Here is a 27,334-nt window from a genome sequence, read left to right as displayed (position 1 = left end):
CCAGTCCGGCGTCCATCTTGTGAGGGCGGGGCTCCTCCACCACAGAGGCCATCTGGATCTCAAAGTCCTTGGAACATTCTGGATGTTTGGCTCTGTGAAGCTCACTCTGCCTGTACACAGACACACAGACAGACACGCAGACAGACAGACACACAGACAGACAGACACGCAGACAGACACACAGACAGACACACAGACAGACAAGAATCCATCACAACATACACAAGCAGACTGATGTATAAATGATCAGTGTGTGTCTACATTACATTGTAGTCATCCATCAGTACATTCATCTCAAGAGAGCTAGGGTGGACCAGTCATAGTTAGTTCATTCATCTCCAGATAGCTAGGTGGACCAGTCATAGTCAGTACATTCATCTCCAGATAGCTAGGTGGACCAGTCATAGTCAGTACATTCATCTCCAGATAGCTAGGTGGACCAGTCATAGTCAGTACATTCATCTTCAGATAGCTAGGTGGACCAGTCATAGTCAGTACATTCATCTCCAGATAGCTAGGTGGACCAGTCATAGTCAGTACATTCATCTCCAGATAGCTAGGTGGACCAGTCATAGTCAGTACATTCATCTCCAGATAGCTAGGTGGACCAGTCATAGTCAGTACATTCATCTCCAGATAGCTAGGTGGACCAGTCATAGTCAGTACATTCATCTCCAGATAGCTAGGTGGACCAGTCATAGTCAGTACATTCATCTCCAGATAGATTACCTGTAGCAGTGTGTGTTACCTGTAGCAGGGTGTGTGTGTTACCTGTAGCAGGGTGTGTGTGTTACCTGTAGCAGGGTGTGTTACCTGTAGCAGGGTGTGTTAACTGTAGCAGGGTGTGTTACCTGTAGCAGTGTGTGTGTTACCTGTAGCAGTGTGTGTGTTACCTGTAGCAGTGTGTGTGTTACCTGTAGCAGTGTGTGTGTTACCTGTAGCAGTGTGTGTGTTACCTGTAGCAGTGTGTGTGTTACCTGTAGCAGTGTGTGTGTTACCTGTAGCAGTGTGTGTTACCTGTAGCAGGGTGTGTTACCTGTGGCAGGGTGTGTTACCTGTAGCAGTGTGTGTTACCTGTAGCAGGGTGTGTTACCTGTAGCAGGGTGTGTTACCTGTAGCAGGGTGTGTTACCTGTAGCAGGGTGTGTTACCTGTAGCAGGGTGTGTGTTACCTGTAGCAGTGTGTGTGTTACCTGTAGCAGGGTGTGTGTGTTACCTGTAGCAGGGGTGTGTTACCTGTAGCAGGGTGTGTTACCTGTAGCAGGGTGTGTGTGTTACCTGTAGCAGGGTGTGTGTGTTACCTGTAGCAGGGTGTGTGTGTTACCTGTAGCAGGGTGTGTGTGTTACCTGTAGCAGGGTGTGTGTGTGTACCTGTAGCAGGGTGTGTGTTACCTGTAGCAGGGTGTGTGTGTTACCTGTAGCAGGGTGTGTGTGTTACCTGTAGCAGGGTGTGTGTGTTACCTGTAGCAGGGTGTGTGTGTTACCTGTAGCAGGGTGTGTGTGTTACCTGTAGCAGGGTGTGTGTGTTACCTGTAGCAGGGTGTGTGTGTTACCTGTAGCAGGGTGTGTGTGTTACCTGTAGCAGGGTGTGTGTGTTACCTGTAGCAGGGTGTGTGTTTACCTGTAGCAGGGTGTGTTACCTGTAGCAGTGTGTGTTACCTGTAGCAGTGTGTGTTACCTGTAGCAGTGTGTGTTACCTGTAGCAGTGTGTGTGTTACCTGTAGCTGTGTGTGTTACCTGTAGCAGTGTGTGTTACCTGTAGCAGTGTGTGTTACCTGTAGCAGTGTGTGTTACCTGTAGCAGTGTGTGTTACCTGTAGCAGTGTGTGTTACCTGTAGCAGTGTGTGTTACCTGTAGCAGTGTGTGTTACCTGTAGCAGTGTGTGTTACCTGTAGCAGTGTGTGTGTTACCTGTAGCAGTGTGTGTTACCTGTAGCAGTGTGTGTTACCTGTAGCAGTGTGTGTTACCTGTAGCAGTGTGTGTTACCTGTAGCAGTGTGTGTTACCTGTAGCAGGGTGTGTTACCTGTAGCAGGGTGTGTTACCTGTAGCAGTGTGTGTTACCTGTAGCAGTGTGTGTTACCTGTAGCAGTGTGTGTTACCTGTAGCAGGGTGTGTGTGTTACCTGTAGCAGGGTGTGTGTGTTACCTGTAGCAGTGTGTGTTACCTGTAGCAGTGTGTGTTACCTGTAGCAGGGTGTGTGTGTTACCTGTAGCAGTGTGTGTTACCTGTAGCAGTGTGTGTTACCTGTAGCAGTGTGTGTTACCTGTAGCAGTGTGTGTGTTACCTGTAGCAGTGTGTGTTACCTGTAGCAGGGTGTGTTACCTGTAGCAGGGTGTGTTACCTGTAGCAGGGTGTGTTACCTGTAGCAGTGTGTGTTACCTGTAGCAGTGTGTGTTACCTGTAGCAGTGTGTGTTACCTGTAGCAGGGTGTGTTACCTGTAGCAGGGTGTGTTACCTGTAGCAGTGTGTGTTACCTGTAGCAGTGTGTGTTACCTGTAGCAGGGTGTGTTACCTGTAGCAGTGTGTGTTACCTGTAGCAGTGTGTGTTACCTGTAGCAGTGTGTGTTACCTGTAGCAGTGTGTGTTACCTGTAGCAGGGTGTGTTACCTGTAGCAGTGTGTGTTACCTGTAGCAGTGTGTGTTACCTGTAGCAGTGTGTGTTACCTGTAGCAGTGTGTGTTACCTGTAGCAGTGTGTGTTACCTGTAGCAGTGTGTGTTACCTGTAGCAGGGTGTGTTACCTGTAGCAGTGTGTGTTACCTGTAGCAGTGTGTGTTACCTGTAGCAGTGTGTGTTACCTGTAGCAGGGTGTGTTACCTGTAGCAGTGTGTGTTACCTGTAGCAGTGTGTGTTACCTGTAGCAGTGTGTGTTACCTGTAGCAGTGTGTGTCTGGGAGACAGGATGTATTCTATCCATAACCAGCAGGGGGTGATGTCGTTTCTCTCTCTGCAGGGGAAACACCACCGTTGTCAAGGCGTTGGTGATCCTCCTCCACTCCAGAATCACCCCCGGCAACGGGTGGAGGGATCTCAGCTTCTCCAGGATGTCCTGATGATGTCATCTTTTATTCACATATGATGTCACAGAGCAGGACCAATAACTTCACTGTGTGTGTGTTACCTTGGTGGTACTGAACAGTTTCCCCAACCCGCGTCCTGTTCCTCTCCTGCTGTACCCCAGGGTCTTCTTACCCCTCCCCCCGCTCAAATCACAGCTGGGAGGCAAGCGCAGCTCACGGAACAACACCTGACACACACACACACACACACAGACACCCACACACACACACACAGACACCCACCCACACCCACACACACACACCCACAGACACAGACAGACACCCACACCCACACCCACACACCCACACACACACACAGACACAGACAGACACCCACACCCACACCCACACACCCACACACACACACAGACACAGACAGACACCCACACCCACACCCACACACCCACACCCACACACCCACACACCCACACACACACACAGACACAGACAGACACCCACACCCACACCCACACACCCACACACACACACAGACACAGACAGACACCCACACCCACACCCACACACACAGACACCCACAGACACAGACAGACACCCACACCCACACCCACACCCACACACACAGACACCCACAGACAGACAGACACACACACAGACAGACACCCACAGACAGACAGACACACACACAGACAGACACACACACAGACAGACACACACAGACACAGACAGACACCCACAGACAGACACCCACAGACACATAGACACACACACAGACAGACACACAGAGACACATGTCAACAACAGAGTAGGAGGAACAGACAGTCAGACATGAAGATGCAGAACCTTTGAACAATACTTCTCTCCCCTTGAGATGTTGTGGTAACCAGGGCGACCTTTGATGATACCCTGAACACCTAGTGTAGACCGTGGCGATACCCTGAACACCTAGTGTAGACCTTGATGATACCCTGAACACCTAGTGTAGACCTTGATGATACCCTGAACACCTAGTGTAGACCTTGATGATACCCTGAACACCTAGTGTAGACCTTGATGATACCCTGAACACCTAGTGTAGACCTTGATGATACCCTGAACACCTAGTGTAGACCGTGGCGATACCCTGAACACCTAGTGTAGACCTTGATGATACCCTGAACACCTAGTGTAGACCTTGATGATACCCTGAACACCTAGTGTAGACCTTGATGATACCCTGAACACCTAGTGTAGACCTTGATGATACCCTGAACACCTAGTGTAGACCTTGGCGATACCCTGAACACCTAGTGTAGACCTTGGCGATACCCTGAACACCTAGTGTAGACCGTGGCGATACCCTGAACACCTAGTCAAGACCTTGATGATACCCTGAACACCTAGTGTAGACCTTGGCGATACCCTGAACACCTAGTCAAGACCTTGATGATACCCTGAACACCTAGTGTAGACCGTGGCGATACCCTGAACACCTAGTGTAGACCTTGATGATACCCTGAACACCTAGTGTAGACCTTGGCGATACCCTGAACACCTAGTGTAGACCGTGGCGATACCCTGAACACCTAGTGTAGACCTTGGCGATACCCTGAACACCTAGTGTAGACCTTGGCGATACCCTGAACACCTAGTGTAGACCTTGATGATACCCTGAACACCTAGTGTAGACCTTGATGATAGTTACAACAAATAAACAACAAATATATGAAATGTCTGGTGGTCCGGAGGCGATTTTGGGGAAGCCTTAGAACCCCCACTCCCCCTCCCTACCTGTGCCACATCGTCGGTGCTCGTCAGAGAGAAGTTGTGTCCAGCAAGGCTGTAGGCCTGTGTCTCCAGAGCTGACAGCTTGGCCTGCATCACGTGTTTCTGCCGGTCACATTCCTCCCAGCTGAAGCCAATCCCATTCAGCTCTAGCAGCGCCAGGCACACCTGGGAACGCATCTCCACACTGCGGAACACATCTACATACACACAGGTGACAGACACCCCAGAGAGAGAGAGAGAGAGAGAGACAGAGACAGAGACAGAGACAGAGAGAGAGAGAGAGAGAGAGAGACAGAGAGAGAGAGAGAGACAGAGAGAGAGAGAGAGACAGAGACAGAGAGAGAGAGACAGAGAGAGAGAGAGAGAGAGACAGAGAGAGAGAGAGAGAGAGAGAGACAGAGAGAGAGAGAGAGTGACAGAGAGAGACAGAGACAGAGAGAGACAGAGAGAGAGACAGAGAGAGAGAGACAGAATGATCAAAAACTGAGACATAAGGTAGAAGTCCGGCTGTCAGATGTGTTCCTTACCTATCAGTCCATCTTTCTCCAGCAGGGTAGTGAGGTGACCCATGGTGCTGTGTATTAGCACGCTGTCTATGGCTGCTCGTAGGCGAGGGGAGTGTGTGTGTCCATCAAGCAGCGGTAGTTCTGAGGGACAGTAGCAGGTGACCATGTTGGTTAGAGTTCTCTCCTCACCACCCGGGTCCAACAGCCAAGACGCCACCTAAACTCACACAGACAGATAGACAGACACACACAGATAGACAGACACACACACACAGATAGACAGGCACACACAGTTAGATAAAACTCCACCTACACAGCTTGTATATAAATGTCTGTGTGTGTGTATATCTGTGTGTCTATCTGTGTGTGTGTCTGTGTGTGTGTATATATCTGTGTGTGTATCTGCGTGTGTGTATCTGTGTGCGTGTATGTGTGTGTGTCTGTATATCTGTGTGTGTGTGTGTGTGTATATCTGTGTGTGTGTGTGTGTGTGTGTGTGTGTGTATCTGTGTCTGTGTGTGTCTGTGTGTATCTGTGTGTGTGTCTGTGTATATCTGTGTGTGTGTGTGTGTGTGTGTGTGTGTGTGTGTGTGTGTGTGTGTGTATCTGTGTGTATATCTGTGTGTGTGTGTGTGTCTGTGTATGTGTCTGTGTGTGTGTGTCTGTGTGTGTGTCTGTGTATGTGTTTGTGTGTGTGTGTCTGTGTATATATCTGTGTGTGTGTGTATCTGTGTGTGTGTATATCTGTGTGTGTCTGTGTGTATCTGTGTGTATATCTGTGTGTGTATCTGTGTGTGTGTGTGTGTATCTGTGTGTGTATCTGTGTGTGTCTGTGTGTGTGTGTATCTGTGTGTGTCTGTGTGTATATCTGTGTGTGTGTGTGTGTGTGTATCTGTGTGTGTATCTGTATCTGTGTGTGTCTGTGTGTGTCTGTGTGTGTATCTGTATCTGTGTGTGTCTGTGTATATCTGTGTGTGTGTCTGTGTGTGTGTGTGTGTGTGTATCTGTGTGTGTGTGTATCTGTGTGTGTATCTGTGTGTGTGTATCTGTGTGTGTATCTGTATCTGTGTGTGTCTGTGTGTGTGTGTATCTGTGTGTGTCTGTGTGTGTATCTGTATCTGTGTGTGTCTGTGTATATCTGTGTGTGTATCTGTGTGTGTGTGTGTATCTGTATCTGTGTGTGTGTGTATCTGTGTGTGTGTGTATCTGTGTGTGTGTGTATCTGTGTGTATCTGTGTGTGTGTGTATCTGTGTGTATCTGTGTGTGTGTGTGTATCTGTGTGTGTGTGTATCTGTGTGTGTATCTGTATCTGTGTGTGTATCTGTATCTGTGTGTGTATCTGTATCTGTGTGTGTATCTGTGTGTGTGTCTGTGTGTGTGTGTGTATCTGTGTGTGTATCTGTGTGTGTGTGTCTGTGTGTGTATCTGTGTGTGTCTGTGTGTGTGTGTATCTGTGTGTGTGTGTACCTTCATGTCTTCACAGGGTCCTTCCAAGGAGATACCATAGCTCAGCACCAGTGTCTTGTATACCTGGATGATGTCATAAGTCATGACCACACCCCCTGCCCCGTTGGCCAATGACTTACTCAGACAGGCTCTCATCTGCTCCACCCTCTCTTCAACTGGCAAATCAGCAGCCAGCGGGGGCGGGGCCAGACTGGAGCTCATCTCTGTGGAACAGTAATGTCAGAGTGAAAACCAGAGCATTCACGTGGTTTCAACTACCTCAGAACGCCAGCCCTGCTTCGCGTGGTTTCAACTAGCTCAGAACGCCAGTACAGCTTCGCGTGGTTTCAACTAGCTCAGAACGCCAGTACAGCTTCGCGTGGTTTCAACTACCTCAGAACGCCAGTACAGCTTCGCGTGGTTTCAACTAGCTCAGAACGCCAGTACAGCTTCGCGTGGTTTCAACTACCTCAGAACGCCAGTACAGCTTCGCGTGGTTTCAACTACATCAGAACGCCAGTACAGCTTCGCGTGGTTTCAACTACCTCAGAACGCCAGCCCTGCTTCGCGTGGTTTCAACTACCTCAGAACGCCAGTACAGCTTCGCGTGGTTTCAACTAGCTCAGAACGCCAGTACAGCTTCGCGTGGTTTCAACTACCTCAGAACGCCAGTACAGCTTCGCGTGGTTTCAACTAGCTCAGAACGCCAGCCCAGCTTCGCATGGTTTCAACTACCTCAGAACGCCAGTACAGCTTCGCGTGGTTTCAACTACCTCAGAACGCCAGTACAGCTTCGCGTGGTTTCAACTAGCTCAGAACGCCAGTACAGCTTCGCGTGGTTTCAACTACCTCAGAACGCCAGTACAGCTTCGCATGGTTTCAACTAGCTCAGAACGCAGTACAGCTTCGCATGGTTTCAACTACCTCAGAACGCCAGCCCTGCTTCGCGTGGTTTCAACTACCTCAGATGGATTCAACTACCTCAGAACGCCAGTATAACTATCCCAAAGAAACAATACAGTACAAAATAAATAAATAAATAGATTGTTGTATTTAACTGCTGGAATGTTCCTATATGTGAGTGAGTGAGTGAGTGAGTGAGTGAGTGAGAGAGAGAGAGAGAGGAGAGAGAAGAGGACCGTTCCTGTGTTGGTGAGTGGTTGTACTTCTGTCCTGCAGTAGTAGTAGTAGTAGTATGCGTGTTATTGCCCGAGCTCTGCTGCTGCAGTAGTAGCAGTAGTAGTAGTAGCAGCAGTAGCAGTAGTAGTAGTAGTAGTAGTAGTAGTAGTAGTAGTAGTAGTAGTAGCAGCAGCAGTAGTAGTAGTAGTAGTAGCAGCAGTGGCAGTGGTAGTGGCAGCAGTGGCAGTGGTAGTAGTAGCAGTAGCAGCAGTAGCAGTGGTGGTGGCGGCGGCGGCTGCTGGCGGTGGCGGTGGTGGTGGTGGCGGTGGCGGTGCGTGGTAGCGGCGGTAGCAGTGGCGGTGGCGGCGGCAGCGGTGGTGGCGGTGGCGGCGGCGGTGGCGGTGGCGGCGGCGGCCGCTGCGGCGGTGGTGGTGGTGGTGGTGGTGGTGGTGGCGTGCGGTGGCTGCGGCGGTGGTGGTAGCGGCGGTGGTGGTGGCGGCGGTGGCGGTGGCGGTGGTGGTAGTGGTAGCAGCGGCGGCGGTGGCGGTGGTGGTGGTGGCGGTGGCGGTGCGGCGGTGGCGGTGGCGGTGGCGGCGGTGGCGGTGGCGGCGGTGGTGGCGGTGGCGGCGGTGGCGGTGGCGGCGGTGGCGGTGGTGGCGGCGGTGGTAGTGCAGCGGCGGCAGCGGCGGCGGCGGTGGTAGCAGTGGTGGTGCGGCGGTGGTGGCGGCGGTGTGTGGCAGCGGCGGTGGCGGTGGCGGTGGTGGTGGCAGCGGTGGCGCTGCCGGCGGTGGCGGCGCGTGGCGCGGTAGCGGTGGTGGTGGTGGCGGTGGCGCGGTAGCGGTGGTGGTGGTGGCGGTGGCGGCGGTGGCAGTGGCAGCGGCGGCAGCGGCGGTGGCGGTGGCGCGGCGGCGGCGGCGGTGGTGATGGCGGCAACGGCGGCGGCAGCGGCGCGGCGGCGGCGCGGCGGTGGCGGCGGCGGTGGTGGTGGCGGTGGCGGCGGTGGCGGTGGTGGTGGCGGCGGCGGTGGCGGCGGTGGTGGTGGCGGCGGTAGCGGCGGTGGTGGTAGCAGCGGCAGTAGCGGTAGCAGTGGCGGCGGCGGCAGCGGTGGCGTGGGAGTAGTGGCAGCAGCGGCAGCGGTGGTGGCGCAGTGGCGGCGGTGGCGGCGGCAGTGGCGCGGTAGCGGTGGTGGCGGTGGCGGTGGTGGCGGCGGCGGCGGCGGCGGCGGTGGCGGTGATGGCAGCAGCGGCGGTGGTGGCGGTGGTAGTGGCAGTGGTGGTAGCGGCAGCGGCAGCGGCGGTGGCTGTGGTGAGTGGCAGCAGCGGCGGCGGTGGCGGTGGCGGTGGTGGCGGCGGCCGGCGGCGGTGGTGGTGGCGCCGCGGTGGCCGTGGCGGCCGCGGTGGCGGTGGTGGCGGCGCCGCGGCGGTGGCGGTGCGTGGTAGCGGCGGTGGCGGTGGCCGCGGCGGCAGCAGCGGTGGCGGTGGTGGTGGCGGTGGTGGTGGCCGCGGCGGCGGTGGCGCGGCAGCGGTGGCGGCGGTGGCGGCGGCGGTGGCGGTGGTGGTGGCGGCGGTGCGCCGTGCGGTGGCTGGTGGCGGCGGTGGCCGCGGCGGTGGTGGTGGCAGCGGCGGTGGCGGTGGTAGTGGCGGCGGCGGCTGGCGGCGGTAGTGGTGGCGCCGGCGGTGCCGCTGGTGGCGCCGCCGGTGGCGGCGGCGGTGGTGTGGCGGCGGCGGTGGCGGTGGTGGTGGCGGTGGCAGCGGCGGCGGTGGCGGCCGCGGCTGGTGGTGGTGGCGCTGCGGTGGGTAGCGGCAGCCGGCAGCGGTGGCGGCGGTGGCGGTGGCAGCGGTGGTGGTAGCGGCGGCGGTGGTAGTGGCGTTAGGCGCGTGGCGCCGGCGGTGGCAGCGGTGGTGGCGGCGGCGGTGGTGTGGTAGCCGGCGGCGGTGCGTGGTAGCAGCGGCGGCGGTGGCGGCGGCGGTGGTGGTGGTGCGGTGGTGCCGTGGTGGCAGCGGCGGCCGCGGTGGCAGTGGTGGTGGCGGCCGCGGCGGCAGTGGCAGTGGTGGTGGCGCTGGCGTGGCGGTGGTAGCAGCGGCGGTGGCGGTGGCGGTGGTGGTAGCGGCGGTAGCGGCCGCGGTAGTGGCAGCGGCGGCGGTGGCGCTGCTGTGGCAGCGGCGGTGGCGGTGGCGGTGGTGCAGCGGCCGCGGCGGTGGCGGCGGTGGCGGCGGCGGTGGCGGCGGTGGCGGCGGCGGTGGCTGTGGCGGTGGCGGCGGTGGCGGTGGCGGTGGCGGCGGCGGGCGGTGGCGGTGGTGGTGGCGGTGGTGGTGGCGGCGGCGGTGGCGGTGGCAGCGCGGTGCGGTGGTGGCGGCAGCGGTGGCGGCGGCGGTGGCGGTAGCGGTAGTGGCGGTGGCGGTCGCGGTGGTGGTGGCGGCGGTGGCGGCGGTGGCGGTGGTGGCAGCGGCGGCGGCGGTGGTGGTGGTGGCGGCGGTGGCGGCGGTGGTGGCGCGGCGGTGGCGGCGGCGGTGGAAGCGGTGGTAGGCGGCGGCGGTGGCGGCGGCGGCGGTGGTAGCGGCGGCGGCGGCGGTGGCGGCGGTGGTAGCGGCGGCGGTGGTAGCGGTGGTGGCGGCGGCGGTGGCGGCGGCGGTGGTAGCGGCGGTGGCGGCGGCGGTGGCGGTGGTGGCGGCGGCAGCAGCGGCGGCGGCAGCGGCAGCGGTGGCAGCAACGGTAGTAGCAGTAGTAGTGGTAGTAGTACGGCAGTGGCGGTGGCGGTGGCGGCGGTGGCAGCGGCGGTGGCGGTGGCAGCGGCGGTGGCAGCAGCAGTAAGCGGTAGCGGCGGCAGCGGCGGCAGCGGCGGTGGTGGTAGTAGTAGCAGCGGTGGTAGCGGTGGCGGTGGTAGTAGCAGTGGTAGCGGCGGTGGCGTAGCGGCGGTGGCAGCGCGGCGGCGGTGGTGGCGGTGGTGGTGTAGTAGTAGCCGGCGGCGGCGGTGGTGGTGGCGCTGGTGGTAGCAGTGGTGGCGCCGGTAGCGGTGGCAGCAGTGGTGGCAGCGGTGGCGGTGGCGGTGGCGGTGGTAGCGGCGGCGGTGGCGGCGGTGGCAGCGGCGGCAGTGGCGGTGGCGGTGGCGGTGGCGGCGGCGGTGGCGGTGGTGGCGGCGGTGGCGGTGGCGGCGGCGGTGGTGGTGGTGGTGGCGGTAGCGGTAGTGGTGGCGGTGGTAGTGGCGGCGGCGCGGCGCAGTGGTAGTGGCGGTGGCGCTGGTAGTGGTAGTGCGGTGGCGGCGGCGGTGGCGGTAGTAGTGGTGCCGCTGGTGGTAGTGGTGGTGCCGCTGGGTAGTGGTAGTGGTAGTGCTGATGGCGGTGGCGGTGTGTGGTGGTGGTAGCGGTGGCGGTGCAGTAGTATGGTGTACGGTTGTAGTACCAGTGGTGGTAGTACCAGTGGCGGTAGTAGGTGGTGGTAGTAGTGGTAGTAGTAGTGGCGCCGGCGGTGGTGGCGCCGGCAGTGGTGGCGGTGGTGGTGGTTATCGTGCAGTGCTCTGCTGCGTAGCAGCAGTAGTAGTAGTGGCAGTAGTAGTAGTAGTAGTAGTATATAGTATAGTAGCAGTAGTAGTAGTGGTAGTAGTATAGTAGTAGTAGTAGTAGCAGTGGCAGTAACAGTAGCAGTGGTAGTAGTAGTAGTAGCAGTGGCGGTATAGTAGTAGCGGTAGCAGTAGTGGCAGTAGTAGTAGTAGTAGCAGTAGCAGCAGCAGTAGCAGTAGTAGTAGTAGTAGTACCAGTAGTAGTTAGTAGTAGTACCAGTAGTAGTGATATGTAGTAACAGTAGTGTAGTAGCAGACAGCAGTCCTAGTAGTAGTAGTAGTAACAGTAGCAGTAGTAGTAGTAGTAGCAGTAGTAGTATAGTAGTAGTAGTACCAGTAGCAGCAGTAGTAGTAGTAGTAGTAGTAGTAGTAGTAGTAGTAGCAGTAGTAGTAGTAGCAGTAGCAGTAGCAGTAGTAGTAGTAGTATGCGTACCGGTACTCTGCTGCAGTAGTAGTAGTAGTAGCAGTAGCAGTAGTAGTAGTAGTAGTTATAGTATAGTAGTAGTAGTAGTAGTAGTAGTAGTAGTAGTAGTTATAGTATAGTAGTAGTAGTAGTAGTAGTAGCAGTAGCAGTAGTAGTAGTAGTAGTACCGGTAGTAGTAGTAGCAGTAGCAGTAGTAGTAGCAGTAGTTATAGTATAGTAGTAGTAGTAGTAGTAGTAGTTATAGTATAGTAGTAGTAGTATGCGTACCGGTACTCTGCTGCTGTAGTAGTGATATGTAGTAACAGTCTGTTCCTCCCCAGCAGACAGCCAGTCCTGTTAACACCACACTTCCTGAGGAACACCGGGGAAGACCTACACACATCATAGAAACATCAATAACTAGGACTCAGTCATAGAAACATCAATAACTAGGACTCAGTCATAGAAACATCAATAACTAGGACTCAGTCATAGAAACATCAATAACTAGGACTCAGTCATAGAAACATCAATAACTAGGACTCAGTCATAGAAACATCAATAACTAGGACTCGGTCATAGAAACATCAATAACTAGGACTCAGTCATAGAAACATCAATAACTAGGACTCAGTCATAGAAACATCAATAACTAGGACTCAGTCATAGAAACATCAATAACTAGGACTCAGTCATAGAAACATCAATAACTAGGACTCAGTCATAGAAACATCAATAACTAGGACTCAGTCATAGAAACATCAATAACACTCAATAAGCTTATGTAGTCATTGTGTGTGTGTCAGGCCTGGAGTTACATGCACACCAACATCCTGTTATAGGTTTACATGCACACCAACATCCTGTTGTAGGTTTACATGCACACCAACATCCTGTTATAGGTTTACATGCACACCAACATCCTGTTACAGGTTTACATGCACACCAACATCCTGTTATAGGTTTACATCACTGGAGAAACCTGAAAATAGCTGTGCAGCGATGCTCCCCATCCACCCTGACAGAGCTGGAGAGGATCTGCAGAGAAGAATGGGAGAAACTCCCCAAATACAGGTGTGCCAAGCTTGTAGCGTCATTCCCAAGAAGACTCGAGGCTGTAATCGCTGCCAAAGGTGCTTCAACAAAGTGAGTAAAGCTGAGTAAAGGGTCTGAATACTTTTGTAAATGTGATGTGTTTAAAAAAAAAAAAAAATTTGCAAACATTTCTAAAAAAAAAAACAGTTTTTGCTTTTTCATTATGGGGTATTATGTGTAGATTTATGAGGGGGAAAACGGTTTAATCAATTTTAGAATAATGTTGCAACCTACCAAAATGTGGTAGAAGTAAAGGGGTCTGAATACTTTAAGAAGGCCCTGTATATGCCGCAACATGTATGAGGTTATAGACCCACAGTCAGTGTCCCTGTTTTAGTTACTATTCCATTAGTCAGTGTCCCTGTTTTAGTTACTATTCCATTAGTCAGTGTCCCTGTTTTAGTTACTATTCCATTAGTCAGTGTCCCTATTTTAGTTACTATTCCATTAGTCAGTGTCCCTATTTTAGTTACTATTCCATTAGTCAGTGTCCCTGTTTTAGTTACTATTCCATTAGTCAGTGTCCCTATTTTAGTTACTATTCCATTAGTCAGTGTCCCTGTTTTAGTTACTATTCCATTAGTCAGTGTCCCTATTTTAGTTACTATTCCATTACAGTCAGTGTCCCTGTTTTAGCTACTATTCCACTTAACCCATATGAACTTCCATGAGGATATATTCTGTTTATTCATACTTGTCAGCTGGATATCAAAGGTGCATGTAAACAGCTTATCCCAAAAAAGACCTTAAGCTGGATATGAGCTTCTATCCGGAACACTGTGTGCATGTAAACGTGGTCACTGACAGGAGTTAAGAAATAAATAGTACAAGAATGGAAAGCTGGGAGTCTCCTATTTTCAATAGAATGGATGCTGAGATTCTCCTCTTTCAATAGAATGGAAAGCTGGGATCCTCCTCTTTCAATAGAATGGAAAGCTGGGATCCTCCTCATTCAATAGAATGGAACGCTGGGATCCTCCTCTTTCAATAGAGGCCATTAAAGCTGTGTTTTTTCCACGGGGCATTTATAATTGTTGGCATTGACTGGGCTTATCAGAACACATTTCTCTCCACGCATCAACCAGCTGTAGGAAGAATTCATCACCAGCTGTAGGAAGAGTTCATCACCAGCTGTAGGAAGAGTCAATCAACCAGCTGTTCATCACCAGCTGTAGGAAGAGTTCATCACCAGCTGTTCATCACCAGCTGTAGGAATAGTTCATCACCAGCTGTTCATCACCAGCTGTAGGAAGAGTTCATCACCAGCTGTAGGAAGAGTTCATCACCAGCTGTAGGATGAGTTCATCACCAGCTGTAGGAAGAGTCAATCAACCAGCTGTTCATCACCAGCTGTAGGAAGAGTTCATCACCAGCTGTTCATCACCAGCTGTAGGAATAGTTCATCACCAGCTGTTCATCACCAGCTGTAGGAAGAGTTCATCACCAGCTGTTCATCACCAGCTGTAGGAATAGTTCATCACCAGCTGTTCATCACCAGCTGTAGGAAGAGTTCATCACCAGCTGTAGGAAGAGTTCATCACCAGCTGTAGGAAGAGTTCATCACCCAGCTGTAGGATGAGTTCATCACCAGCTGTAGGAAGAGGTCATCACCAGCTGTAGGAAGAGTTCATCACCCAGCTGTAGGATGAGTTCATCACCAGCTGTAGGAAGAGGTCATCACCAGCTGTAGGAAGAGTTCATCACCAGCTGTAGGATGAGTTCATCACCCAGCTGTAGGATGAGTTCATCACCCAGCTGTAGGAAGAGTTCATCACCAGCTGTAGGAAGAGTTCATCAACCAGCTGTAGGAAGAGTTCATCAACCAGCTGTAGGAAGAGTTCATCAACCAGCTGTAGGAAGAGTTCATCAACCAGCTGTTCATCAACCAGCTGTAGGAAGAGTTCATCAACCAGCTGTAGGAAGGGTTCATCAACCAGCTGTAGGAAGAGTTCATCACCAGCTGTTCATCAACCAGCTGTAGGAAGAGTTCATCAACCAGCTGTAGGAAGAGTTCATCACCAGCTGTTCATCAACCAGCTGTAGGAAGAGTTCATCAACCAGCTGTAGGAAGGGTTCATCAACCAGCTGTAGGAAGAGTTCATCTCCAGCAGTTCATCACCAGCTGTAGGAAGAGTTCATCACCAGCTGTTATCCCACCAAACTAGGCTATTTGTGTGTAATAAATAAACAACCATAAACAAACAACAAAATGCTCATCCAGAAGCGGCACTCCTAGTGGCCGGGGACTTTAATGCAGGGAAACTTAAATCCGAAACATGTACAACCACAGAAGAAGAAAAAAACTCTAGAGACACATTCAAAGCTCTCCCCGCCCTTCATTTGGCAAATCAGACCATAATTCTATCCTCTTGATTCCTGCTTACAAGCAAAAACTAAAGCAGAAAGGACCAGTGACTCGCTCAATACGGAAGTGGTCAGATGACGCGGATGCTAAGCTACAGGAATGTTTTGCTAGCGCAGACTGGAATATGTTCCGGAATTCATCCAATGGCATTGAGGAGTATACCACCTCAGTCACCGGCTTCATCAATAAGTGTATCGACGACGTCGTCCCCACAGTGACCATACGTACATTTCCCAACCAGAAGCCATGGATTACAGGCAACATCTGCACCAGGCTTAAGGCTAGAGCTGCCGCTTTCAAGGAGCGGGACAGAAATCCGGAATCTTATAAGAAATCCTGCTATGCCCTCAGACAGGAAAAGCAGGACTAAGACTGAATCCTACTACACCGTCTCTGACGCTCGCTTGAAAACCATTACAGACTTCAAAGGGAAACCCAGCCGCGAGCTGCCCAGTGACACGAGCCTACCAGTCGAGATAAATACCTATGCATCGTCACTTTACAAATGACCTCGACTAAGCTGTACCCCCGCTCATCGTACCCCCCTGTATTTAGCCTTGTTACTGTTATGTACATTTCTTGTGTTAACTTTTGATCAAATAATTACACTTTTTTATTTATTTTTTACTTTAGTTTATTTAGTAAATCTTTTCTTAACTCTATTTCTTGAACTGCGTTGTTGGTTAAGGGCCTGTAAGTATTTCACTGTATTCTGTTGTATTCGGCGCATGTGACAAATACAGTTTGATTTGACAAAGGAACAACTTCAGAAAGGAATCTGGTTTGCTAGAAATAATAGTCTCTATAATCACTGGGGCACATAGGACGCAAGGCATGCAGCCACTCAATAGGGCCTCCGCAAGGGTCCTGTGTGGCTCAGTCGGTAGAGCATGGCGCTTGCAACGCCAAGCGTCGTGGGTTCGATTCCCGCTGGGGCCACCCATATGTAAAAGTAGTGGCCCCAGCCGACTTGTAAGTCGCTTTGGACAAAAGCGTCTGCTAAATGGGATATATTATTATTATATATTAAGGAAATTGTAGCCCTGGTGTGAGTGTGTCTGTGCGTGCGTAGTTACCTCTCATCTGCCTCCCTCCAATCCCTCCGTCTCCTCCGTGTTCTTTCGTTTGACAGACAGGAACGAGGGAATACCTCTCCTTCCTCCTCCACTCCTCTATAAAGGTGTAGAACAGTGTTCTGTCGCTCGCCACGTCTATGATGGCCAGCCCACCGCTAGGGCTGCTGGGAGAGAGATGCATCCTGGGAGAGCTGGAGGGTGAAGCCCTCGTCAGTCAGAGATGAGGGGAGGAGAGGACAGGAGGAGAGTCTAGCAACGTTTTGGGTTGAGGGGGAGGTTTGGTGTCTGTTTTGGGGAGAGGTTTGGTATCTGTTTTGGGGGAAGGTTTAGGGTCTGTTTTGGGGTGAGGGGAGGTTTAGGGTCTGTTTTGGGGTGACGGGGAGGTTTAGGGTCTGTTTTGGGGAGAGGGGAGGTTTGAGGTCTGTTTTGGGGCTGAGTGAGAGTGTGTGTCTGTTTTGGGGAGGGGGGAGGTTTGAGGTCTGTTTTGGGGGCTGAGTGAGAGTGTGTGTCTGTTTTGGGGAGAGGGGGGAGGTTTGAGGTCTGTTTTGGGGGCTGAGTGAGAGTGTGTGTCTGTTTTGGGATCTGGTCTCAGGAACTGGGGACCAACAGAGACTGCTGGTTGATCAGGGAGGCGGGAGGAATGAGCTGATTGGTGGATAGGTCGAGGGGGTGGGGGTTGATTGGTTGAGATGATGGGTAATAAGAGTTGGTTGGTTGAGAGGTCTGGTGGTGAGAGGTGAATGGTGGATAGTCCTGGTGGTGTAAGGTGGTTGGTTGATAGTCCTAATAATGTGAGGTGATTGGACAGAGGAGATGGTCAGTTTGACAGTTTCTTGAGTTGGGGGGATGAGGTCCCCATGAGCCCCACCTGATCTCCCCTCTTCTATCTCCCCCAGTTGTCCCCCTGTCTCCCCCCATCTCACGTTGTTCTCCCCTCGTCTCTCCCCCTCTTTCTCCCTCAGGGGTTGCCTCGTCTCCCCCCATCTCACACTGGTCTCTCCTGTCTCTCTGTCCTCCTCAGTACGTACCAGTGCTGTTAGACCAGTCAAACTGTGCTCTGTCTCTCTGTCCTCCTCAGCACATCCCAGTGCTGTTAGATCAGTCAGACCAGTCAAACTGTCCTCTGTCTCTCTGTCCTCCTCAGCACGTCCCAGTGCTGTTAGATCAGTCAGACCAGTCAAACTGTCCTCTGTCTCTCTGTCCTCCTCAGCACGTCCCAGTGCTGTTAGATCAGTCAGACCAGTCAAACTGTCGTCTGTCTCTCTGTCCTCCTCAGCACGTCCCAGTGCTGTTAGACCAGTCAAACTGTCCTCTGTCTCTCTGTCCTCCTCAGCACGTCCCAGTGCTGTTAGATAAGTCAGACCAGTCAAACTGTCCTCTGAGTCTTGGTTGTCAACAGCAGTGTGTGAGAGTGTGTGAGCAGGTGGTAGCAGAGGGTGTTGGGAGGGCTGGTCAGACATACTAGGCCAACGATCAAAGATGTCCTGGAGTCCAGGGCTGCAGAGGAGGGAGGGTTCAGACTCTCTCCTCTTCTCTCTCTCCTCCTCTCGCTCTCTCTTTCTGTTTTCCTCTCTCCTCTCCTCTCTCTCCTCCTCTCGCTCTCTCTTTCTGTTTTCCTCTCTCCTCTTCTCTCTCTCTCCTCTCGCTCTCTCTTTCTGTTTTCCTCTCTCCTCTTCTCTCTCTCCTCCTCTCGCTCTCTCTTTCTGTTTTCCTCTCTCCTCTTCTCTCTCTCCTCCTCTCGCTCTCTCTTTCTGTTTTCCTCTCTCCTCTTCTCTCTCTCCTCCTCTCGCTCTCTCCCTCCATCTCTCCATGATGCAGGTCTTTTAAACAGCCTGCTCTCACACACTGCCACACTTCTCATATCTCTCTCCTTCTCAACCCCTCCATCTCCTCCTTTTTCTCCCCTTTCCTCTCCCACTACATTTCTCATCCCCTCTCTCCTCTTCTCTCCCCGTCTCTCTGACCAGGAAGGTTCCACTTCTTCTCCACCAGTGTTCTGTGTCAGTCTGTCTGTCTGGTTATGGTTGTCTTTGGGTTCATATAACAGACCACTGTGATTGTGTTGCGGTTGCTCCGTCAAACACTGGTCATGTGTGTTTTTTCCCCGACCGTGATCGTCTGTCTGACCATTGCTGTGGTTGGGTTGAGGTCCTTGTTTCTCTGTTTCCCCATGGTCAGGTTGGGGTCTGTCGGTCTGACCGCAGTCTTGTTCATGTTGCAATCCCGCCGTGTGTCTCAGCAGGCTCCGCCTCTCCAGGAAGTGCTCTCCAACCAGAAGAGAGTCGCCCCACTCTGATAGGTTGAAGGACGACTCGCCCCATTGGACGGCCTCCTGTTCCTCTGCCTCCTGATTGGCTATGAGCCCGCTGCGTTGCCGCTGCTGGTTGGACAGGAGACTGGTCTCCATGACAACAGGCCCCCTTCTCTTCCTCTGATTGGTGAGAGTCGTGGCTGAGCCCAGCCAATAAAGAGCTGTCGTACAGGCTGTCGAATAGGAAGCTGCTACTGCCGTTTAGACTGTTCTCATTGGTCACTGAGGAGCGGTGTGCGCTAGGGGGTGGGAAGGGTTCATCATCGTCATCATTATTGCCTGCCAAGATCTGTGGGAGGAAGAGTACACCACCATCATCCTTACTATCATCATCACCACCACCATCATCCCAACCACCATCACTACCATCATCACCACCACCATCATCTCCATCATCACCACCACCATCATCTCCATCATCACCACCACCATCATCACCACCATCATCATCATCATAAACACCTCCATCATCATAAACACCATCTCCATCATAAACACCATCTCCATCATAAACACCATCATCATCATAAACACCATCTCCATCATCACCACCACCATCATCTCCATCATCATCATCTCCATCATAAACACCATCATCATAAACACCATCTCCTTCATAAACACCATCTCCTTCATAAACACCATCTCCTTCATAAACACCATCTCCTTCATAAACACCATCATCATCATAAATACCCTCTCCTTCATAAACACCATCCTCATCATAAATACAATCTCCATTATAAACACCATCATCATCACCATCTCCATCATGAACACCATCATAAATACCATCTCCTTCATAAACACCATCTCCATCATAAACACCATCTCCATCATAAACACCATCTCCATCATGAACACCATCATCATCATAAATACCATCTCCTTCATAAACACCATCATCATCATAAATACCATCTCCATCATAAGCACCATCTCCATCATAAACACCATCTCCATCATAAATACCCTCTCCTTCATAAACACCATCATAAACACCATCTCCATCATCAACACCATCTCCATAATAAATACCATCATCATCATCATAAATACCATCATCATCATAAACACCATCTCCATCATCAACACCATCTCCATAATAAATACCATCATCATCATCATCAACACCATCATCATCACTATCATCATCATCATCACCATCACCATAATCACCACCATCACCATCATCACCACCACCACCACCATCACCACCACCATCACTATCATCACCACCATCACCATCATCACCACCACCATAATCACCACCACCATCATCATTACCACCACCATCATCATCACCACCACCACCACCATCACCCCCACCATCATTATTATCATCATCATTATCACCACCACCATCATCATCACCCCCACCATCATTATTATCATCATCATTATCACCACCACCATCATCATCATAATCAATGTGGTGGCTGTGGTTGAGTGTGTGTGTGTGTGTGTACCTGGTTGTCGAGGATCTGTTCCATCTGGCTGTCAGTCAGAGAGAAGTTGTATCTGGGCCAGCGTCTCATGGAAATCATAGGTATGGGGGTTGCCATGGATACTGTTGACTGTTGAGGGGTTCGGTGGGTTAACGTCGGTGAATTTCCCTCTCCACCCGTCTCCCAGTCCCTCTCTCCTCCTCTCCACCCTTCTCCCTCCCTCTCTCCTCCTCTCCACCCTTCTCCCTCCCTCTCTCCTCCTCTCCACCCTTCTCCCTGTTCCCTCTCTCCAGCTCTCCACCCTTCTCCCTGTTCCCTCTCTCCGCCTCTCCACCCTTCTCCCTGTTCCCTCTCTCCTCCTCTCCACCCTTCTCCCTGTTCCCTCTCTCCGCCTCTCCACCCTTCTCCCTCCCTCTCTCCTCCTCTCCACCCTTCTCCCTCCTTCCTCTCTCCTCCTCTCCACCTTTCTCCCTCCTTCCTCTCTCCTCCTCTCCATCTTTCTCCCTCCTTCCTCTCTCCTCTCCACCTCTCTCCCTCCTTCCTCTCTCCTCCTCTCCACCCTTCTCCCTCCTTCCTCTCTCATGCTGTGAGTTAGCACACTCTCTCTCCTCTCTCTGGTCTTGTCGTAGAATCATTCTCTCAGTTTGAGTGTCCAACTCCAAACTATCCCCAAACCTTCCCTCCTCCTCGTAGAGTTCAAGAGACCCACACCTATCCTGCTCTTCCACCCTCTGGCGTTTGACTACAAAAGAGAGAGAAAGAGCTGGGGCTTGGGCAGAGGAGAGGAAGAGGGTAGGAGGGACAGGGGAGAGGAGGCAGGGAGGAGGGGGGACAGGGACCTCTGGTGGTGCCTTGCTCTGGAGGAGAGGTGCAGACTTTGGGGTAGAAACCGAGATCGGGGCAGGGACTGGTAGTGTTTTAGGAGGAAGTTTAAACGATGTGCCTCTCCTCCTCTCCTCACTCTCTCTTTTCTCTACGCTCTTCTCCTCCCTTTCTCCCATCTTCTCCTCCTCCTCTCTCTCTCTCCTCTCCTCCTCCTCCTCCTCTCTCTCTCCCCCTATTTTCATCCTCCCTCTTTTCATCCTCCCTCCTCTCCTCCTCCTCTCTCCTCTCCTCCTCCTCCCTCCTCTCTGAGTGTATAGAGCGCAGTACTTTCCTCAGAGCTGTGGACGGCTGTCCTCTACATGCCTGTGCAGAAGATCTCCCTGCCACGCCCAGTCCGTCCCTCTTTACTGTCCCCCCAGAAACACTGGTCAGAGGTTCCTCCACTCGGGAGGTGGGGGCTCTGAAACGGGGAGGGGGAGAGTGGAAGGGGTGGTTGGAGGGATTGAGAGGGGGGTGAGGGCTACTGACTAGTTCAGCTAAGTCCTGGGTGTTTATACCTCTCCTGTCACAGACAGGAAGGTTAGGGTCTCCCTCGCTTCCTCCCTCTTCCCTCTCTCCCACCTCCACTCCTCCTCTCTCCTTTCTCTCTCCCACCTCTACTCCTCTCTCTTCCCTCTCTCCCACCTCCACTCCCTCGTTCTTCTCTCTCCCTCTCTGCTCCTCCCCTTTCCTCTCTCCCTCGTTCTTCTCTCTCCCTCTCTGCTCCTCCCCTTTCCTCTCTCCCTCGTTCTTCTCTCTCCCTCTCTGCTCCTCCCCTTTCCTCTCTCCCTCATTCTTCTCTCTCCCTCTCTGCTCCTCCCCTTTCCTCTCTCCCTCGTTCTTCTCTCTCCCTCTCTGCTCCTCCCCTTTCCTCTCTCCCTCGTTCTTCTCTCTCCCTCTCTGCTCCTCCCCTTTCCTCTCTCCCACGTTCTTCTCTCTCCCCTCTACCTCTTTCTGTTCAACCACGTTTCTCCCTCCGTCTTCCATCTCTTTCTTCTCATTTAACCTCCTCTCTTTATCTCTCCAGGATTTGGACCGGTCCCGCTGTGTCTCAGGTGAGTCGTTGTCATGGTCGTTGGTAGGGCGTGTTTCCGTGGGCAGTGTCCCTGGGTCCCAGGTCACCCCCAATAGGGCGAGGTCTTGCTGGAGGAGGAGCCTGGCCTCAGACACGATTTCAATGGCTGCCTCGTATTCTGTAAGAGCATGCCCCCCACTGACCCAGACACACCGTAAGCTCTGCCTCTCGGCTGCCTCCCCCACCACCATCGGTCTCATCCATCGCACGACGAGAACTGGAGGAAGGAAGAGATCATCATCACCACCATCACCATCATCACCACCATCACCATCACCATCATCATCACCACCACCATCATCATCACCATCACCACCATCACCATCACCAGCCCTTTACAACACACTCTCCTCCTCCTCCTCCTAACCTCTTAAAGGGGACAGCCTTGCGTAGGGCCTTCTCCACCTCAGTGACCTTTGCCCTGGCCAGCTGGGCCACCGTAGCGAGGCCCTGGTCGTAGAGTGTTCGTGCCCTTGTTGCGCTCAGCAGTGAGACCCTGACCAGGTCGACCAGTTCCCTCTGGACCCCAAAGCTCAGCCTGGTCTGGTACTGGGACAGGAGTAACTCCAAGCTGTGCCATCCCAGCCGCCGGCAGAACACCGTTACCATGCCTACGGGACAGGAAACCACACCGTTACTATGGTTACAGCATGGTCTGGGACATGCGGGGACAGAAGAAACTAACAGAACACTGTTACCTAGGGGAGGAAAAAGACTACTGTGTTACCTGGGCAGGGCTGTGTGTGTTTACCTGCATACGTGGAGGCAGACTGCTGTAGAGACTGTAGCTGTCCGCGGCTACAGTTGTACTTGGTTGCCACGGTACCCAGAGGAACCTCATTGACAAGGTCCTGAAGGACCAGAGTAGTGAAGAACCTGAAGATAAGAATTTGTTCTTATTTAAAACATATATATTTTAAAAAACGTACCAGACCCATATGGAAATTCAACTTTAAAAAACAATGAACATTTATCTTAAAATGTTGATAAACTATTATTTCTTCACATTATAAGCACAGCAATGCACACAAGGCAGTAGGGCTATAACAAGGCAGTAGGGTTATAACAAGGCAGTAGGGCTATAACAAGGCAGTAGGGTTATAACAAGGCAGTAAGGCTATAACAAGGCAGTAGGGCTATAACAAGGCAGTAGGGCTATAACAAGGCAGTAGGGCTATAACAGGGCAGTAGGGCTATAACAAGGCAGTAGGGCTATAACAAGGCAGTAGGGCTATAACAAGGCAGTAGGGCTATAACAAGGCAGTAGGGCTATAACAAGGCAGTAAGGCTATAACAAGGCAGTAGGGCTATAACAAGGCAGTAGGGCTATAACAAGGCAGCAGGCTATAACAAGGCAGTAGGCTACATGTAAATGTTCGTTCCATAGGGAAAACACCGTTGCTAATATGACTAGAGTTGTGTTTTATGACTAGGATTATCAACTACTAGGATTATCAACTACTAGGATTATCAACTACTAGGATTATCAACTACTAGGAATATCAACTACTAGGATTATCAACTACTCTGATGGGTTGGTAATATAACTAGGATTATCAACTACTAGGATTATCAACTACTGATGGGTTGGTAATATAACTAGGATTATCAACTACTGATGGGTTGGTAATATAACTAGGATTATCAACTACTGATGGGTTGGTAATATAACTAGGAGTATCAACTACTAGGATGATCAACTACTAGGATGATCAACTACTAGGATGATCAACTACTAGGATGATCAACTACTAGGATGATCAACTACTAGGATTATCAACTACTAGGATTATCAACTACTAGGATTATCAACTACTCTGATGGGTTGGTAATATAACTAGGATTATATGCTACTGGTTTCAATGGTATATAGAAGTCTTTATTAAATAATAGACTACTGGTTTCAATGGTATATAGAAGTCTTTATTAAATAATAGCCTGTTTGGTTGTATTTTGGCTACTTTGAAGCAAGGTGAGACAGGCTGAAGCAGCAGCTCTCACTACATCCGCTGGTATTAAACAGCAATACATTTTCGCAATGGGATTTGTTTTTTCTCCCGGGAAAATTGGCCAGCGCAAATTTTATTGATCAACTTTTAATTCAAAAATGTTTTTCTCTCCAAAAGCTATGGGAAACCCTGGTCTGGGTGTTATGCTGTACCGTTTGTGTATGGCCATCTGGCGTCTCTGTCTGTCTGTCTTGGCAATCAGTTTCCCGCTAACTGACCGAGCCAAGAAGCTCTCCTGAACACCCACCAGCTCTGCTACTCTCTTATTGGATGAGCCAAGCCCCTCCCACAGACACCAGAACTGGTACCAGTCTATTGTGGTCCACTCAGCAAACACAGGGGTTATCTGGAGGATACAAACACAGGAGATATCTGGAGGATACAAACACAGTGGAGGATACAAACACAGGAGATATCTGGAGGATACAAACACAGTGGAGGATACAAACACAGGGGTTATCTGGAGGATACAAACACAGTGGAGGATACAAACACAGGAGTTATCTGGAGGATACAAACACAGGAGTTATCTGGAGGATACAAACACAGGAGTTATCTGGAGGATACAAACACAGTGGAGGATACAAACACATGAGTTATCTGGAGGATACAAACACAGTGGAGGATACAAACACATGAGATATCTGGAGGATACAAACACAGGGGTTATCTGGAGGATACAAACACAGTGGAGGATACAAACACATGAGTTATCTGGAGGATACAAACACAGTGGAGGATACAAACACATGAGTTATCTGGAGGATACAAACACAGTGGAGGATACAAACACATGAGATATCTGGAGGATACAAACACAGGAGATATCTGGAGGATACAAACACAGTGGAGGATACAAACACATGAGTTATCTGGAGGATACAAACACAGTGGAGGATACAAACACAGGAGTTATCTGGAGGATACAAACACATGAGATATCTGGAGGATACAAACACAGGGGTTATCTGGAGGATACAAACACAGTGGAGGATACAAACACAGGAGATATCTGGAGGATACAAACACAGTGGAGGATACAAACACATGAGATATCTGGAGGATACAAACACAGGGGTTATCTGGAGGATACAAACACAGGAGTTATCTGGAGGATGGGGGGTACCTGGTAGAGTGTGTGTAGGTCGTTGTCCAATACGAAGCTCTTCATGGCTCTCTGTAGATCTGAGAAGATGCCCAGTGCCTCGGGAGGAGAGAGAGAGGAGGAGAGGGTGGCAGAACCCAGGTGGGTGGGGCAGTCCTCTCTTGTCCTCCTGCCCCCTCTCTCATCCCACTCTCCCCCTCTCCCCTCTCATTACCCTCTCTTTGGATAGATATGAACTCATTCTCAATCAACCATTCCACGCATGCCTCTATCGCTCCCTCCCGCACTCCTCCTCCCGTCTCCCCTCCTGTGTTGTCATAGCGGGCACCAGCAGCCAGCAGCGTACAGGAAGCATAAAGCCTCACATCCTGGGGAGAGCTGGCCACGCCCTGGAATGATCTGACAGGAGACAGATAGATACTGTAGGAGACAGGTACAGGTACATACTGTAGGAGACAGGTACAGGTACATACTGAAGGTGACAGGTACAGACTGTAGGTGACAGGTATAGACTGTAGGTGACAGGTATAGACTGTAGGTGACAGGTACAGACTGTAGGTGACAGGTACAGACTGTAGGTGACAGGTATAGACTGTAGGTGACAGGTACAGACTGTAGGTGACAGGTATAGACTGTAGGTGACAGGTACAGACTGTAGGTGACAGGTACAGACTGTAGGTGACAGGTACAGACTGTAGGTGACGGGTACAGACTGTAGGTGACAGGTACAGGTACATACTGAAGGTGACAGGTACAGACTGAAGGTGACAGGTACAGACTGTAGGTGACAGGTACAGACTGTAGGTGACAGGTACAGACTGTAGGTGACAGGTACAGACTGTAGGTGACAGGTACAGGTACATACTGAAGGTGACAGGTACAGACTGTAGGTGACAGGTACAGACTGTAGGTGACAGGTATAGACTGTAGGTGACAGGTATAGACTGTAGGTGACAGGTATAGACTGTAGGTGACAGGTACAGGTACAGACTGTAGGTGACAGGTACAGACTGTAGGTGACAGGTACAGACTGTAGGTGACAGGTACAGGTACATACTGAAGGTGACAGGTACAGACTGAAGGTGACAGGTACAGGTACATACTGAAGGTGACAGGTACAGACTGTAGGTGACAGGTATAGACTGTAGGTGACAGGTATAGACTGTAGGTGACAGGTACAGGTACATACTGAAGGTGACAGGTACAGACTGTAGGTGACAGGTACAGACTGTAGGTGACAGGTACAGACTGTAGGTGACAGGTACAGACTGTAGGTGACGGGTACAGACTGTAGGTGACGGGTACAGACTGTAGGTGACAGGTACAGACTGTGAGGTGACAGGTACAGACTGTAGGTGACAGGTACAGACTGTAGGTGACAGGTACAGACTGTAGGTGACAGGTATAGACTGTAGGTGACAGGTACAGACTGTAGGTGACAGGTACAGACTGTAGGTGACAGGTACAGACTGTAGGTGACAGGTACAGACTGTAGGTGACAGGTATAGACTGTAGGTGACAGGTACAGACTGTAGGTGACAGGTACATACTGTAGGTGACAGGTACAGACTGTAGGTGACAGGTACAGACTGTAGGTGACAGGTACAGACTGTAGGTGACAGGTACAGACTGTAGGTGACAGGTACAGACTGTAGGTGACAGGTACAGACTGTAGGTGACAGGTACAGACTGTAGGTGACAGGTACAGACTGTAGGTGACAGGTACAGGTACATACTGTAGGTGACAGGTACAGACTGTAGGTGACAGGTACAGACTGTAGGTGACAGGTACAGACTGTAGGTGACAGGTACAGACTGTAGGTGACAGGTACAGACTGTAGGTGACAGGTACAGACTGTAGGTGACAGGTACAGACTGTAGGTGACAGGTACATACTGTAGGTGACAGGTACAGACTGTAGGTGACGGGTACAGACTGTAGGTGACGGTACAGACTGTAGGTGACAGGTACAGACTGTAGGTGACAGGTACAGACTGTAGGTGACAGGTACATACTGAAGGTGACAGGTACAGACTGTAGGTGACAGGTACATACTGTAGGTGACAGGTACATACTGTAGGTGACAGGTACATACTGTAGGTGACAGGTACAGGTACATACTGTAGGTGACAGGTACATACTGTAGGTGACAGGTACAGGTACATACTGTAG

At 51.6% G+C, this 27,334-nt stretch overlaps 1 pseudogene; it reads right to left on the bottom strand.

Moving 5' to 3' along the window:
• On the bottom strand, positions 1-25,633 carry LOC135532840 (DNA polymerase theta-like; annotated as a pseudogene).
• Between the last annotated feature and the right edge of the window lie 1,701 nt (positions 25,634-27,334).

The sequence above is a fragment of the Oncorhynchus masou genome, unplaced genomic scaffold (genome assembly GCF_036934945.1).
Source record: "Oncorhynchus masou masou isolate Uvic2021 unplaced genomic scaffold, UVic_Omas_1.1 unplaced_scaffold_2056, whole genome shotgun sequence".
In the NCBI taxonomy this organism is placed as follows: Eukaryota; Metazoa; Chordata; class Actinopteri; order Salmoniformes; family Salmonidae; genus Oncorhynchus; species Oncorhynchus masou.
This window is presented reverse-complemented; position numbering and strand designations above follow the sequence as displayed.